Source organism: Mustela lutreola, chromosome 11, assembly GCF_030435805.1.
Source record: "Mustela lutreola isolate mMusLut2 chromosome 11, mMusLut2.pri, whole genome shotgun sequence".
Taxonomy (NCBI): Eukaryota; Metazoa; Chordata; class Mammalia; order Carnivora; family Mustelidae; genus Mustela; species Mustela lutreola.
This window is the reverse complement of record NC_081300.1, coordinates 70,316,439-70,329,128: the sequence shown is the minus strand read 5'-3', so window position 1 is coordinate 70,329,128 and position 12,690 is coordinate 70,316,439. Positions and strand designations below refer to the sequence as shown.

General features: G+C 45.9%; 1 protein-coding gene across 4 annotated transcripts in view; it reads right to left on the bottom strand.

The window, feature by feature from the left end:
- AP1B1 (adaptor related protein complex 1 subunit beta 1) overlaps nt 1-8,804 on the bottom strand; it is a 54,438-nt gene extending 45,634 nt beyond the window's left edge. The window contains exon 1 of one of the 4 annotated variants that reach the window (XM_059138786.1): nt 8,648-8,804. The gene's annotated coding sequence lies outside the window, so the exon portion shown is untranslated. Of the gene's footprint in view, nt 1-6,395; nt 6,512-8,584 lie in introns of those variants that run through there. The other 3 variants (XM_059138789.1, XM_059138787.1, XM_059138788.1) reach the window with 3 other exon arrangements.
- Between the last annotated feature and the right edge of the window lie 3,886 nt (nt 8,805-12,690).

Genomic DNA, 12,690 nt, shown 5'->3' with positions numbered 1-12,690 from the left:
TTAAATTAATCAGGAAGAGAATGAGGCCAAAGACTAGAATGAGGCCCCCTGAGATCTCCGTTTTCCCATCTATACAATGGAAACACTTTCTGAAGCTCTGTCAAGTGTTGGAGTCATCCATTCATCATGTGTAACAGTGTGAGGAACCGTCAACTCTGGGACCGGGACTGTGCCCCCCACAGCAGCATGCCCACAGGAGACAAAGGATAGTCTTCCCGCTGGGCTTGTACAGACGCAGAGACCAAAAAAGGACTGCAGGTGAACAATAGAGCAATCATGCCTTCCACGTAAGTACCACCACTGCTCAGAAGAGGGTTCTGAGACTTGGGGGAACGTCTAGGGAAGATGAAGAAGTGCTTTCTGGATGGGAAAAGATGGGTCACATGTGGAAAGGAAGGACTGAGGGTAACCTGGAGAAGACCCACAAGATGCCAGCATAAAAGGAGCAGATAGAGACTAAATCACCAGCAACACTGACTGGGGTGCAGGCTCTGTGCTAAATGGTTTACAGCCCCCCTCATTTAATTCTCAAGATAATCCATTTATAAATAAGAAATTAAAGATGCTGAGAGAAGGGTGAGTTACCCAAAGACAAAACAAGCAGGCATGTTCAGGAGTTTGTGAGAACCCCTACCTGGCTAAAGGCAAGGACTTGGAAGGGAAAGGAGCAGATGAAGTTAGGCAAGGAATGATGGGATTCAGCAATGGTCTTGGATGCCTGAGCATGTTAGGTCCTGCTGACAGAAGATGCAGTGATCCTCCTGTCAAATACAAATCTCACTCTGACGAGCATTTGATACTGTTCATCACCCCCTCTTCCTTGAAACACTTTCTTCCCCTGGATTCCAGGATGCCACACACTCTGCTTTCCCCTCTACTCCCCTCCTGTTCCATCTGTCTCCTTTGTTGGTTCTTCTTCCTCTCACTTTCCTTTATGACTCGGGGGCCCCAGGGTTGGGCCTGCTACCTCCCCCTCCCCATGCTATCTTGCCTCTTTGGTGAGTTCATCCAGTGTCAAGGCTTTAAATACCATCTACATACTGACAACTCACAAGTTTACACCCCCAAGGCCCAACCTCTCCAGTGAACGCTCAGCTCATATACCCAAACTGCCTAATCAATATCTGAACTTGAACTTGAATACACCTAACAGGCAGCTCAAACTTAACATAATAAAAACTGACCTTCTGCTTCCCCCCATCCTGCAACTGGCTCATCTGCAGTTTTCATTAGCTAGTTCATTATCAATAACTTTAACAGAGTTTCAGGCCAAAAACTCAGTTATCCTTGACAATACACACACTCATATTCCACATCTAATCTATCAGCAGATCCTATGGGATTTACCTTCCAAATGAATCCAGAATTCATTTTTTGTAATTAATTTTTTTAAAAGATTTTATTTATTTATCAGAGAGAGAGAGGGGGAGAGAGTGAGCACAGGCAGACAGAATGGCAGGCAGAGGCAGAGGGAGAAGCAGGCTCCCAAGGAGCCCGATGTGGGACTCGATCCCAGAACGCTGGGATCATGACCTGAGCCGAAGGCAGCTGCTTAACCAACTGAGCCACTCAGGCGTCCCTTTTTAAATTTATTTTTAATTTATTTTCAGCATAAAAGTATTCATTATTTTTGTACCATACCCAGTGCTCCATGCAATCCGTGCCCTCTATAATACCCACCACCTGGTACCCCAACCTCCCACCCTCTGCCCCTTCAAAACCCTGAATCCAGAGTTCATAAAGCGGCTATTCACCAGCGCCATCACTGCTACCAGGCCCCATGCCACTATCACTTTTTTTTTTTTTTTTTTTTTATAATTTGACAGAGAGAGAGAGAGAACACAAGCAGGGGGAGTGGGAGGGAGAAATCAAGCTTCCTGCTGAGCAGGGAGCCTGATGTGGGGCTCTATCCCCAGCAGGACCTGAGCTGAAGGCAGACACTTCACGACTGAGCCACCCAGGTGCCCCCCACTATCACATCTTATTGCAATTGCTACCAAAGCTGCTTCCACACTGCTCTCGACAACCCAGTTCAGCAACAGGCAGAATGATCCCATTACAGTCTAAGTTAGACAGTGGTACTCTGGTCCAAAATCCTCCAATGGTTCCCTGTCTTACCTCAGAATAAGAGCCAAAATCTCTACCATGGCCTCATGGACTACAGGCGCATCTGAGACACATACCCCTTTTGTCTTTCACACACATACCCACCACCTATTACTTCTTCAAACTCTCCTCTCACTGTTTTCTCTATCATTCCCTCAGTTCCAGCCATATGGAGCCTCTCTGCTGATCCTTGAACATGACAGGCATGTTTCCACTTCAGGGCCTTTGCACATGCTGTTCACATGGCCAGGGAGGCTCTTCCTCCAGACAGCGCCATGGCTCAGTCCGTCACTTCTTTCAAATTTCACTAAAATGTCACCTTTTCTGACCACTTCATTTAAAATTCTACACATTTCCAACCAATCCCCCCAATTCCCTACCTTTCACTTCTCCTTTTGTATTCCTTCAAGGTACTTGTCACTGACATACTATAAAATATATTTATATTGTTTATTTTTTTCTCCCTTTGTAATGTGCTCCATGAGGACAAAGGTTTTATCCATTTTATTTAGTACTACATCCCTAGCTCCTAGACTTACCTGACAAATACCGGTGCTCAATAAATGTCTGAACGATTAGTGCTCAACTCTCTTCCTGGGGAAATTTCAAGTTTTGTAAACCAACCTCAGCTGGAGACCAGCTTCCCCATGTTCCAGTCACAGGTTTTGCTAGCATCAGACACACATCTGCTCTGGTTGTCAAGCTATTTTGATAAAACTGAAGTTGAAAATATCAGACCCCCCAGCCCATTTTAGAGCCAATAAATAAATGAAAGATAAGTAAATAAAGAAAAAAGAGAACGGCAAAGGGCAGAAGGTCAGATGGTAACATCTCTGATAGGAGAAAGGTCCAGGCCACCTCTTTCAGTGAGGCCAGATCACCATCTCCTGCTCCCACAGGCATCAGCTCAGAGACTAGGGCTGCTGGAAGGTTGGGATGCAAATGCTGGGGGCAAGGGGCTCTGACACAGCTATGATGGGAACACAGGCAGGCCCTTCCCTCTGCCTATAATCCTCTAGACCTACAGGTCTTCTGTGTTCCTTTGTCAAGGCTCTTCACTGCTTTTGCACTTCACCCCAACTCGTGTTTTCTTTCTTTTTTCTTTTTTTTTAAGATTTTATTTGTTTATTTGACAGACAGAGATCACAAGTAGACAGAGAGGCAGGCAGAGAGAGAGAGAGGAAAGCAGGCTTCCCACTGAGGAGAGAGCCCGATGCGGGACTCGATCCCAGGACCCTGGGATCATGACCTGAGCCAAAGGCAGCGGCTTAACCCACTGAGCCACCCAGGCGGCCCCCAACTCGTGCTTTCTTCTGCACTTTCTCTCTCAAATAAAATCTTAAAAAACAACAACCCACAATGATACCATCCCTGTACTGAGTATATATTTTCCTGTCCTCACCCACACCCCCATTCCTATTCATGTTTGCTGAGCACCTCCCATGTGCCATAAACAGGTCTACATGCTAGGGATGCAGCTGTGAACAAGCCAGGCAAAGGGTCTTCCCTTCAAGGAGCATACATCCCAATGGCAGACAGGGACCACAGGCAAGATAAGTAAGTATAATATATACTATCTGAGATGGTGATCAATGCTATGGTGAAAGAGAAAACAGGGAAGGAGGCTAGGGAATGTGGAGGAGGGGAGAAAAGGAGGTTAAAATTTAACCAGGTGGCCACCTTGAGAAGGTGACAGGAGGCACTGTCTCAATGTTCAGCCATTCAGTTTCATTCAGAAAATGAAGGCTATAGAAGCAGACTCACCACAAAATGAAATTTTGTCATTCCACTCTCAATATGCTTAAGACCCTAAAAACAATTAGGTGTGGCGAAAACTGTATGTCACCCAAGTCTATTCCTTTACAGTGCTCTGCTTTTTTTTTTTTTTTTTAAGATTTTATTTATTTATTTGACAGAGAGAGATCACAAGTAGGCAGAGAGGCAGGCAGAGAGAGAGGAAGGGAAGCAGGCTCCCCGCTGAGCAGAGAGCCCGATGCGGGACTCGATCCCAGGACCCTGAGATCATGACCTGAGCTGAAGGCAGAGGCTTAACGAACTGAGCCACCCAGGCGCCCTATAGTGCTCTGCTTTAACAAATGTTTTCAGTGCTGAAAATGAACAATGAAGGACTGGTTTTAAAGCTTTGAGACCTGACTTCCAAACCTATCATCTTCCAGCTCAAGCCCATAAAGATGGTAACCCTGGGAAAAAAGTCACTAAGGCGGGCGTTCTGGCTGCTGATGGACTCTGGGCATTCTGGACTCAACCAGCTTCTTACCTTAATGAGGTAAGAGGTCTCCCAACTTTGGGGAGACCCTCTTATTGGAGGTTAGAGGTCGAGCCCAAGGCTAAAGACCCAAAAAACATGAGGCTTGAAAGTCTAAAACCAGAGCAAAGCCACTCCTCAGCAATATTAAATAACGAGACAATCCAAGAACGAGGCGCTGGGAATGGGAAGGAGGCCACAGCATGTATGACAGGGGCTCTCCAAGGGTCTACACAACTTAACAGGCACAAGCCCATAAAATGAGAATTGCAATGTCACATACCTAAGGGATTTGTGAGGCTAAATCAGGTCAATACCAGGGCACCTACGTGGCTCAGTCAGTCAAGCGTCTGCCTTTGGCTCAGGTCATGATCCTGGAATCTGGGGATCAAGCCCCAAGTCAGGTTCCCTGCTCAACGAGGAGTCTGCTTCTCCCTCTGAGCCTCCCCCATCTTGTGCTCTCTCTCTCTCAAATAAATAAAATTTAAAAATAAATAAATAAAACAGGTCAGTACATACAAAGCCTTCAGCAGTGCCCAACCCACCAAGTGGCCTCTTGCTATAGGCTGGCCACTATGACTACTTAACAGGGACAGTGGTTACCACCAGCACCTCCTTGCTGTTCCCCAACCCCAAGTCTCTGGAGGCCCTGAAGTACTGTGGTGGTGCCTGTTGAAATGTAAGTCAGATCTCAGAACTCCTGCTCAAAACTCTAGTAGCTCCCACCTCCCATCTCACTCAGAGTAAAAGCCAGGGTTCTCACCTTGACCTGGAAGCCCCCTCCATTCTCCTCTGACCTCATAACCCAATGCCCCGCTCATTGCTCACTCAGCTTCCCTGCTGTTTCTCAAACAAGCCAGGGACGCTCCTACTCTTCGCTGTCTTAGGCCTGGAAGGCTCTTTCCCCCGACAATGTCACTCCGGTGGCTGGCTGGGCGGTAACAATGAAAACAGGAGAGTAGTTAATCCTATCACTGGTCAGACTTCTCCCTATCCTGCCAGACTGATATGAGGGATGGACAGGAGACCATTTGGAAAGTGCTTTGAATCTCCTAAGAATCAAATAATCCTAACAAGTCAATGCAATATTCATCCATTCACTGAACATTTACTGGGCACCTATGTGCCAGACATTTCACTAAGTGCTAGAGACACAGTTAAGACAAGTCCTCCCCAAGGATTAAGAGCCGTTTACTTAGAAGACAGCCAAGTGAACAATGACAAACCCTCTGAGCAGTGCCACAGGACACTGAAGAGGTTCACGCCTACAAGGTGAGAGAGATAATCAGATGGGAAGCTCCAAGCAGTGGTCCAGCAAAGAGTCATGTGTGACAGGAAATAGTGTTCAGGCAGAGGACAGCACAAAGCAAAGACACAGAGGTAGAAAGAGTTGGGGACTGCAGAAGTGGCAAGCAGCTGAGTTTGACTGGAGGTTGGGAAAAAATGGAAGTGGGGAGTAGGAGAGATAAGGCAGGAGAGCCAGGCAGGAGTCACCCCAAAAGGCCTTGAAGGCCATGATAAGGAATGTCCATTTTAGCCTGAGGGAAATAAGGAGTCACTGATGGATATTCAAGCAGGATTATTTTTTTAAAGGATTCCCCAAGTGCTCACGTGATATTTTCTCTCTGGTGTTTTTTGTTCCTTCTCTGTGTGAAGAGGAAAAAACAAAACACTAAAACCATTTCTGGGCTGTGATCATGTATCAGTAACCTATCTCAGACAGAAGAAACCTGTTCAGAAAAAGAAACATCTACATGTAACAGATGCCCTCTAGAGCTTTCATTATTTTTTTTTAAAGATTTTATTTATTTATTTGACAGAGAGAGATCACAAGTAGGCAGAGAGGCAGGCAGAGAGAGAGAGAGAGGAGGAAGCAGACTCCCTGCCGAGCAGAGAGCCCAATACGGGACTCGATCCCAGGACCCTGAGATCATGACCTGAGCCGAAGGCAGCGGCTTAACCCACTGAGCCACCCAGGCGCCCCTCAAGCTTTCATTATTATCGCAAAATGCAGAACCCATACCTAAGTCATGTTTGCTCACTGTCAGCATGTCAGGCTCTGGTGCCGGGCGTGGAGGTTTTCTGGGAAGTGAGCAGTCAAGACGCACAACAATTTCAGATGATGACCAGAAATACATGAAAGTCCAAGCCCAAAGCCAGTAGGACCAACAGATTAAACTTGTTCTGAAACACTTTTGGGAAGTGAAACGAGAAGAGTGGGAGCAGTGCTGTGTATGTAAATTCTCTGTTTGCAGAAGGAAGTAATGCCCCACAAACCAGGGTGGACAGCCTTCCTCAGAGGCTCCCGGAGGCATCAACTGCCTAGGGTCAAGGCACCCAACCACAGTAACAGCCTCTGCACAAATTTCTTTATCTAATCCCCCCACACACCAGTGTTGGGGGGGATGGGGAGGAGGTGGGAGTCAGTATTATTTTAGAGCTGAGGTAAAGGAGACCAAGCCTAAGTAAGTTGTCCAGGTAGGTGCTGAGCAGGGGTCAGAAACCAGGGCTGACTGGTGGGGAGTCCGGCAGTGCTTTTTCCACTACACCTCTTGAGCCCTTCAGGCCACTCAGGATGGAAGCCTCTGCTCAACCTGTCCTCAACAGATAACCTCTCCACAACCTCTGAGGGATCAGATTCTTTGAGAACTACTGAGGCTACTCTTTATGACAGTTTCTAAGCGGCTGGAGGAGGCTGGTGGGCTCAACTTAGGATAGGGAGCCAGATGCTCTGAGTTTTGCTCATGTTGCCACCATCTGTCTGACAAGTCACTTCATCTCAAATCCTCCCTTGGAAGAATGGGGATAAGGTGACAGTATTACGTTTCTGTGAATTCAATGGAACTAGGAGAACAGATCACAGACTTTAAAAAAAGGTACTATGGTAATATTTATGTCACAGCTTTCTTCAGAACATGTGAAAACCTTCATGGGTTCATTAAGGCTTGTAACACCCAGGACTGGATAGGAAGGCAGCACATCTTCCCCCTGCTGCTACCAGGGAAACTGAGGAAGAATTGGAGCAAGTGAATGTCTGCAAAGGAATAAGGCTCAGACTCACAGAGTCTAGTCCTCCAGCCATCAAACGACTTCACCATCTTCCAAGCGAGATGTGCACTCCCCATCCAAGAAGCCAAGGGACCTGTACTTTTCTGAGACAGAGACCCCTCCCTTGAGAAGGTTCTTCAAGAACCTAGGGCCAAAAGATCCCCTAGGGGTCATGTACTTCCTCTCTTTATTCCAAAAGGAATGCAGTTCAACCACTCTTAAGAGAGGGTCTGAATATTCTTAAATTAGCTTCATGAATAGCCTGTTTTGTGTCTCACAGTTCTCAATAGTCAGGAAAAACTTCCACTTTTGCCCTGAAAGGTAATTACTTCTAACAATAGCCTGCAGGATTGTTTCACCCTAACCATGTGAATTAAATGGCCGTTATGAGGAGCAGACGCAAAGTAATAAGGCTACATCTTTATATAGCTTTGAATAAATACAACAGCAGCTAAAGAAATCTAACAGCCCCTACACCCAACCTTGCTCCAGCCTCTTCTGTCTCTGCACTTTTCAGGCCCCTGAAAGCCTAGGTAAGAAACCTGGCTTTGCCTATTATCACAGGACTGACCTTACCTAATGCGTGATTCAACCTCTCTGTGCCTTGGTTTCCTTGTAGATAAAATAGGGTTGTTGTGAAGTTTACATATGGCACTGTACCTGCGGTGTTTGGCAGTGTCTAGCACACAGTAGGAGCTCAATAACTAGTAGCTAGCATTTCGTCAGTATTTTTAGCATGATCACAGGTGTCCCCAGATAACCTGTCCATGAAACGCCGGACGGACAGACCAAGCCCAAGCCTACCGCGGGGCAGGCGCAAATGGCCGGTTCTTAATTTTTTTTTTTTCCTTTTTGAACCTTGGCAAAGAGATAAGGCCCCGAATGACTGGGAGGCCTCAGCATGTGAAGGGGGAAACCAGGACGGGGAGAGGAGTTTCCCTCCTGGCGTGGGGCGGACTCCGCAGGGCCTAAGTCTAGGAGTCTCTTTGGAGGACGCCCCAAGAGGGACTGCGGGCTGGGGTGGCTGGGATTCAGGCCGGCGGCCAAGTGGGCACGAATGAATGAACCCGCAGTCCTTCTCTCACGTCGTTGCTTGGGAAACCACTCACGCCCCTCTAGCGCCCCGTCCTCTCTGTGACCTCTGACCCCACAAAGCCCCCTCACCTCAGATCACCGCCTCCCGGCCCCACTCCTTCTCCTGCCTCGCCGGACTCCCCGCTTCCTCACCCACAGGTCCGGACGGCTCCCGGCGCCACGGCGCGGCTCGACTCCTCAGCAAAATGTCCGCGGCCTCGTCCTCCCGCTCCCCCGGTGCGTCTGTGCCGCCGGCCGCTAGGAGCCCCGCGGCTGTCACCTGCCGGGCGGAAGTGAGCTGCCCGCGCCCGGGCACTTCCGGTGGACGCACGGCCTGGGGGCGGGGTCAAGGGTGCAAGTCGGGGGGGTGCCCGCGGGGCGGGGCCATGAAGGGGCGGAGCAAAACGGAATTAACCCCTCCCCAGCCGCGGCGTATCCCGCCGCTGCGTCTTGCCGAGCGCTAAAAAATTAGCTAAGTAATTTTAGTAACTTAAGATGATGACTTTAAAGGCCATCTCTTCCTTCTGTGTTACATACGGAAAAACTGAGACTCTGAGAAAGGCAAGGTTTTGCTCAAGATCACTTACCTTATGAATGTTAGAGTCAAAACCAGAACTGTAAAAAAAAACAAAACAAAACAGAACTGTAAATCCAGTCTAGCACTTGCTGCCCTTTGGAAATTCTGACTGGAAGGGTTAAACCCAAGTGCCTGCAAGGAACTTTGATCCAAGAGGAACTTCATAATATCCCATTTTCCTTTTGCTGGGTCTGCCAGGACGTCTTTGATTTCTATAATCCCCTCACTCCCGACTCTGGTACTATTAACTTTCTCCTTATAGATAATTTCTGATCATTCCCCCTTAAAACAGTATTTCGTCACTGCTCTTTAAAAAAATGTCTTACTGGGAATGAGTTTAACTATGTCAAGCTCATATTCTAACTCTTAGGGCATTTTCTTCTTGCTCTGATAGTGATTTCATTATATTTGAGCACATTTGTAATCAGGTATGAATGCCCCCTCTGTCAAAGGTGTTTCAGCAAAGATAATAATTAAAGGTTTATAAACTAAACTTCAGGTTGAGAAAAGAACACCTATTTTTTTTTTTTTAAAGTTGCTTATTAATAGGGGCTCCTGGCTGGTTCAGCAGTAGAGCATGCAATTCTTTGAGACTCTGAGAAAGGCAAGGTTTTGCTCAAGATCACTTACCTTATGAATGTTAGAGTCAAAACCAGAACTGTCTTGGGGTAGTGAATTCAAGCCCCACCTTTGGGTATAGAGATTACTTAAAAATAAAATCCTTAAGGGATGCCTGGTTGGCTAAGTCGGTTGAGCCGCTGCCTTTGGCTGGGGTCATAATCCCAGGGTCCTGGCATCGAGTTTTGCATCCAGCTCCTTCCTCAGTAGGGAGCCTGCTTCTCTCTCTGCCTCTGTCTGCCACTCTGCTTGTGCACTCTCTCTGACAAAAAAAAAAAAAAAAAAATCTTAAAAAATAAAAATCCTTTAAAAAAAAGTTGCTTATTACAACATTATGAGGCCATTAATGTCAGGCTGAAATGCTAGTCAGTTAAAATGATTTAGAAGTCTAAACATTTCCCCGTTTCTTCCATGTAAAAGGTGACTTTACTGCTTCCTCAATTCTTTACAGGAAAAGTAAAGAACATCTTGTTTTTGCATGTGGGGAGGAAGTATCTCAATTATGAACTATAAATATATATGAACTATAAATATATATAGCTGGAAAGTGTTATTTCTAATGTTTTAAACCACTTGGGTTATATAAAGACATATTTGTGTTGTTTTTGAGTACTTGTACAGGGTTTTTTTATAATTATAAATTTAGTGAGTGCTTCATTTATGTAAGGCACTACTCTTACAAGTGACTTGGGCTTCACAATCTTTCTTACATTATTTACCTAAGTATTAGAAACCATTGTTTTTATTTTTTATTATTATTTTTTAAAAGATTTTATTTATTTATTTATTTGACAGACAGAGATCACAAAAAGGCAGAGTCAGGCAGAGAGAAAAGGAAGCAGGCTCCCCGCTGAGCAGAGAGCCCCAGGCAGGGCTCAATCCCTGGACCCTGAGACCAGGACCCGGCTGAAGGCAGAGGCTTTAACCCACTGAGCCACCCAGGTGCCCCAGAAACCATTGCTTTTAGATACGTCACTATCACCAGGTTATAAGCCAAATACAAATATGAAAAAGAATTAGTTTCATCCTCTAGATTATATAGTAAATATTAAATTTGAAATATGTGTTAATTCAACTCCAGGGGAAGGATGAAGTTAAACATTAACCTAATGAAAATTTTTTGCTAGTGAAAATATGAAAACCTGATGATGGGGTTCCTGGGTGGCTGTCCGTTAAGCATCTGCCTTTGGCTCAGGTAATGATCTGGGATTGAGCCCTGCATTAGGCTCTCTGCTCTGTGGGCAGTCTGCTTCTCCCTCAAGCTTTGCTCCTCCACTCCCCCAACCCCCGCTTGTGCTCTCTCAATCTCAAATAAATACATAAAATCTTTTTTAAAAAAAAGAAAATATGGGGGTGCCTGGGTGGCTCAGTGGGTTAAAGCCTCTGCCTTTGGCTCAGGTCATGATCCCAGGGTCCTGGGATCAACCCCACATTGGGCTCTCTGCTCAGCGGGGAGCCTGTTTCCTCCTCTCTCTGCCTGCCTCTTTGCCTACTTGTGATCTCACACTCTGTTTCAAATAAATAAATAAGATAGTAAAGAAATAATTTTTTAAAAAGATTTAATTATTTATTTGCCAGAGAGAGAGAGGGAGAGCCCAAGCAGAGAGAGAAGCAGGCTCCCTGTGGAGCAAGGAGCCCTATGCAGGGCTTACTCCCAGGACCTGGGATGATGACCTGAGCAGAGGGCAGACACTTAACTGGCTGAGCCATCCAGGTGTCCCTCGATGGTATGTTTGGCCTTTGTTTTGCTAATCTTTGTGGCATGTAGCCTGATTAACAAGGTGATAGTAAAAGATACACTTTTTAAGATTTTATTTTTAAGTTTTTTTTTCTCCCCAAAGCTCTATTTATTTGAGAGAGAGAGAGAGCACAAGCAGTAGGAAGAGGGAGAGGGAGAAGAAGACTCCCTGCTGAGCAGGGAGCCCACTGTGGGGCTCAATCCCAGTATCCCAGGATCACGACAAGAGCCAAAGGCAGGCGCTCAACTGACTGAGCCACCCAGGCTCCCCCAAGACTTTATTTTTGAGTAATCACTACACCCAAGGTAGGACTCAAACTTACAACCCTGAGATCAAGAGTCTCATGCTCCACCAACTGAGCCAGCCAGGTACACCAAAGATACGATTTTTTTTTTTAAAGACTTTATTTATTTACTTGACAAACAGAGATCACAAGTAGGCAGAGAGGCAGGCAGAGAGAGAGAGGGGGAAGCAGGCTCCCCAATGAGCAGAATGCCCGATGCAGGGCTGGATCTCAGGACCCTGAGATCATGACCTGAGCCAAAGGCAGAGGTTCAACCCACTGAGCCACCCAGGTGCCCCAGATACGATTTTTTTAATATGGTAAGATAAACGCCTTTGAGTCTCTGCTTTGCTAACCCAACCTGTTAAGTTACCTGAAGGTTTTGTCAAGACGAGAGAGAAGTATATGGCATATGTGTCTAGTTTGCTTCTGTATGGTTTGATTGGCATGTTTGTAAATTGAGTCATTACTTAAGAATTGAGAATTATCACTTCCGGGATGCCTGGGTGGCTCAGGCTTTAAGCATCTGCCTTCTGCCCAGGTCCTGATCTCAGGTCCTGGGATCTGAGTCTCAGACTGGGCTCTAGTCCTACACTGGGCTCCCTGCTCAGCAGGAAACTTGCTTTTCCCTCTCCCACTCCCCCTGCTTGTGTTCTCCTCTCACTGGATCTCTCTCTGTCAAATAAATAAGTGAAATATTTTTTTAAAAGTAAAATAATAAAAAAGAATGATCACTTCCAGTAGATAGTAAAGTACAATTGAATATGATAATTTCTAATAGTCTCTTAGATGTACCTAATTTACCAAAGGAAAAAAATATATTTACCTGATGCTCTTCTAGGGAATTATGATACTTAAAGTGTGAAGGGGCTTAGTTTCTTAGTCTGTTTCAAAACATCAACATTTTTATTTGGAATGATTATTGCGAAGAGAAGTATGTCTTTTTTATCCAAGAACTTGAAATGTACCTGGAATTTAT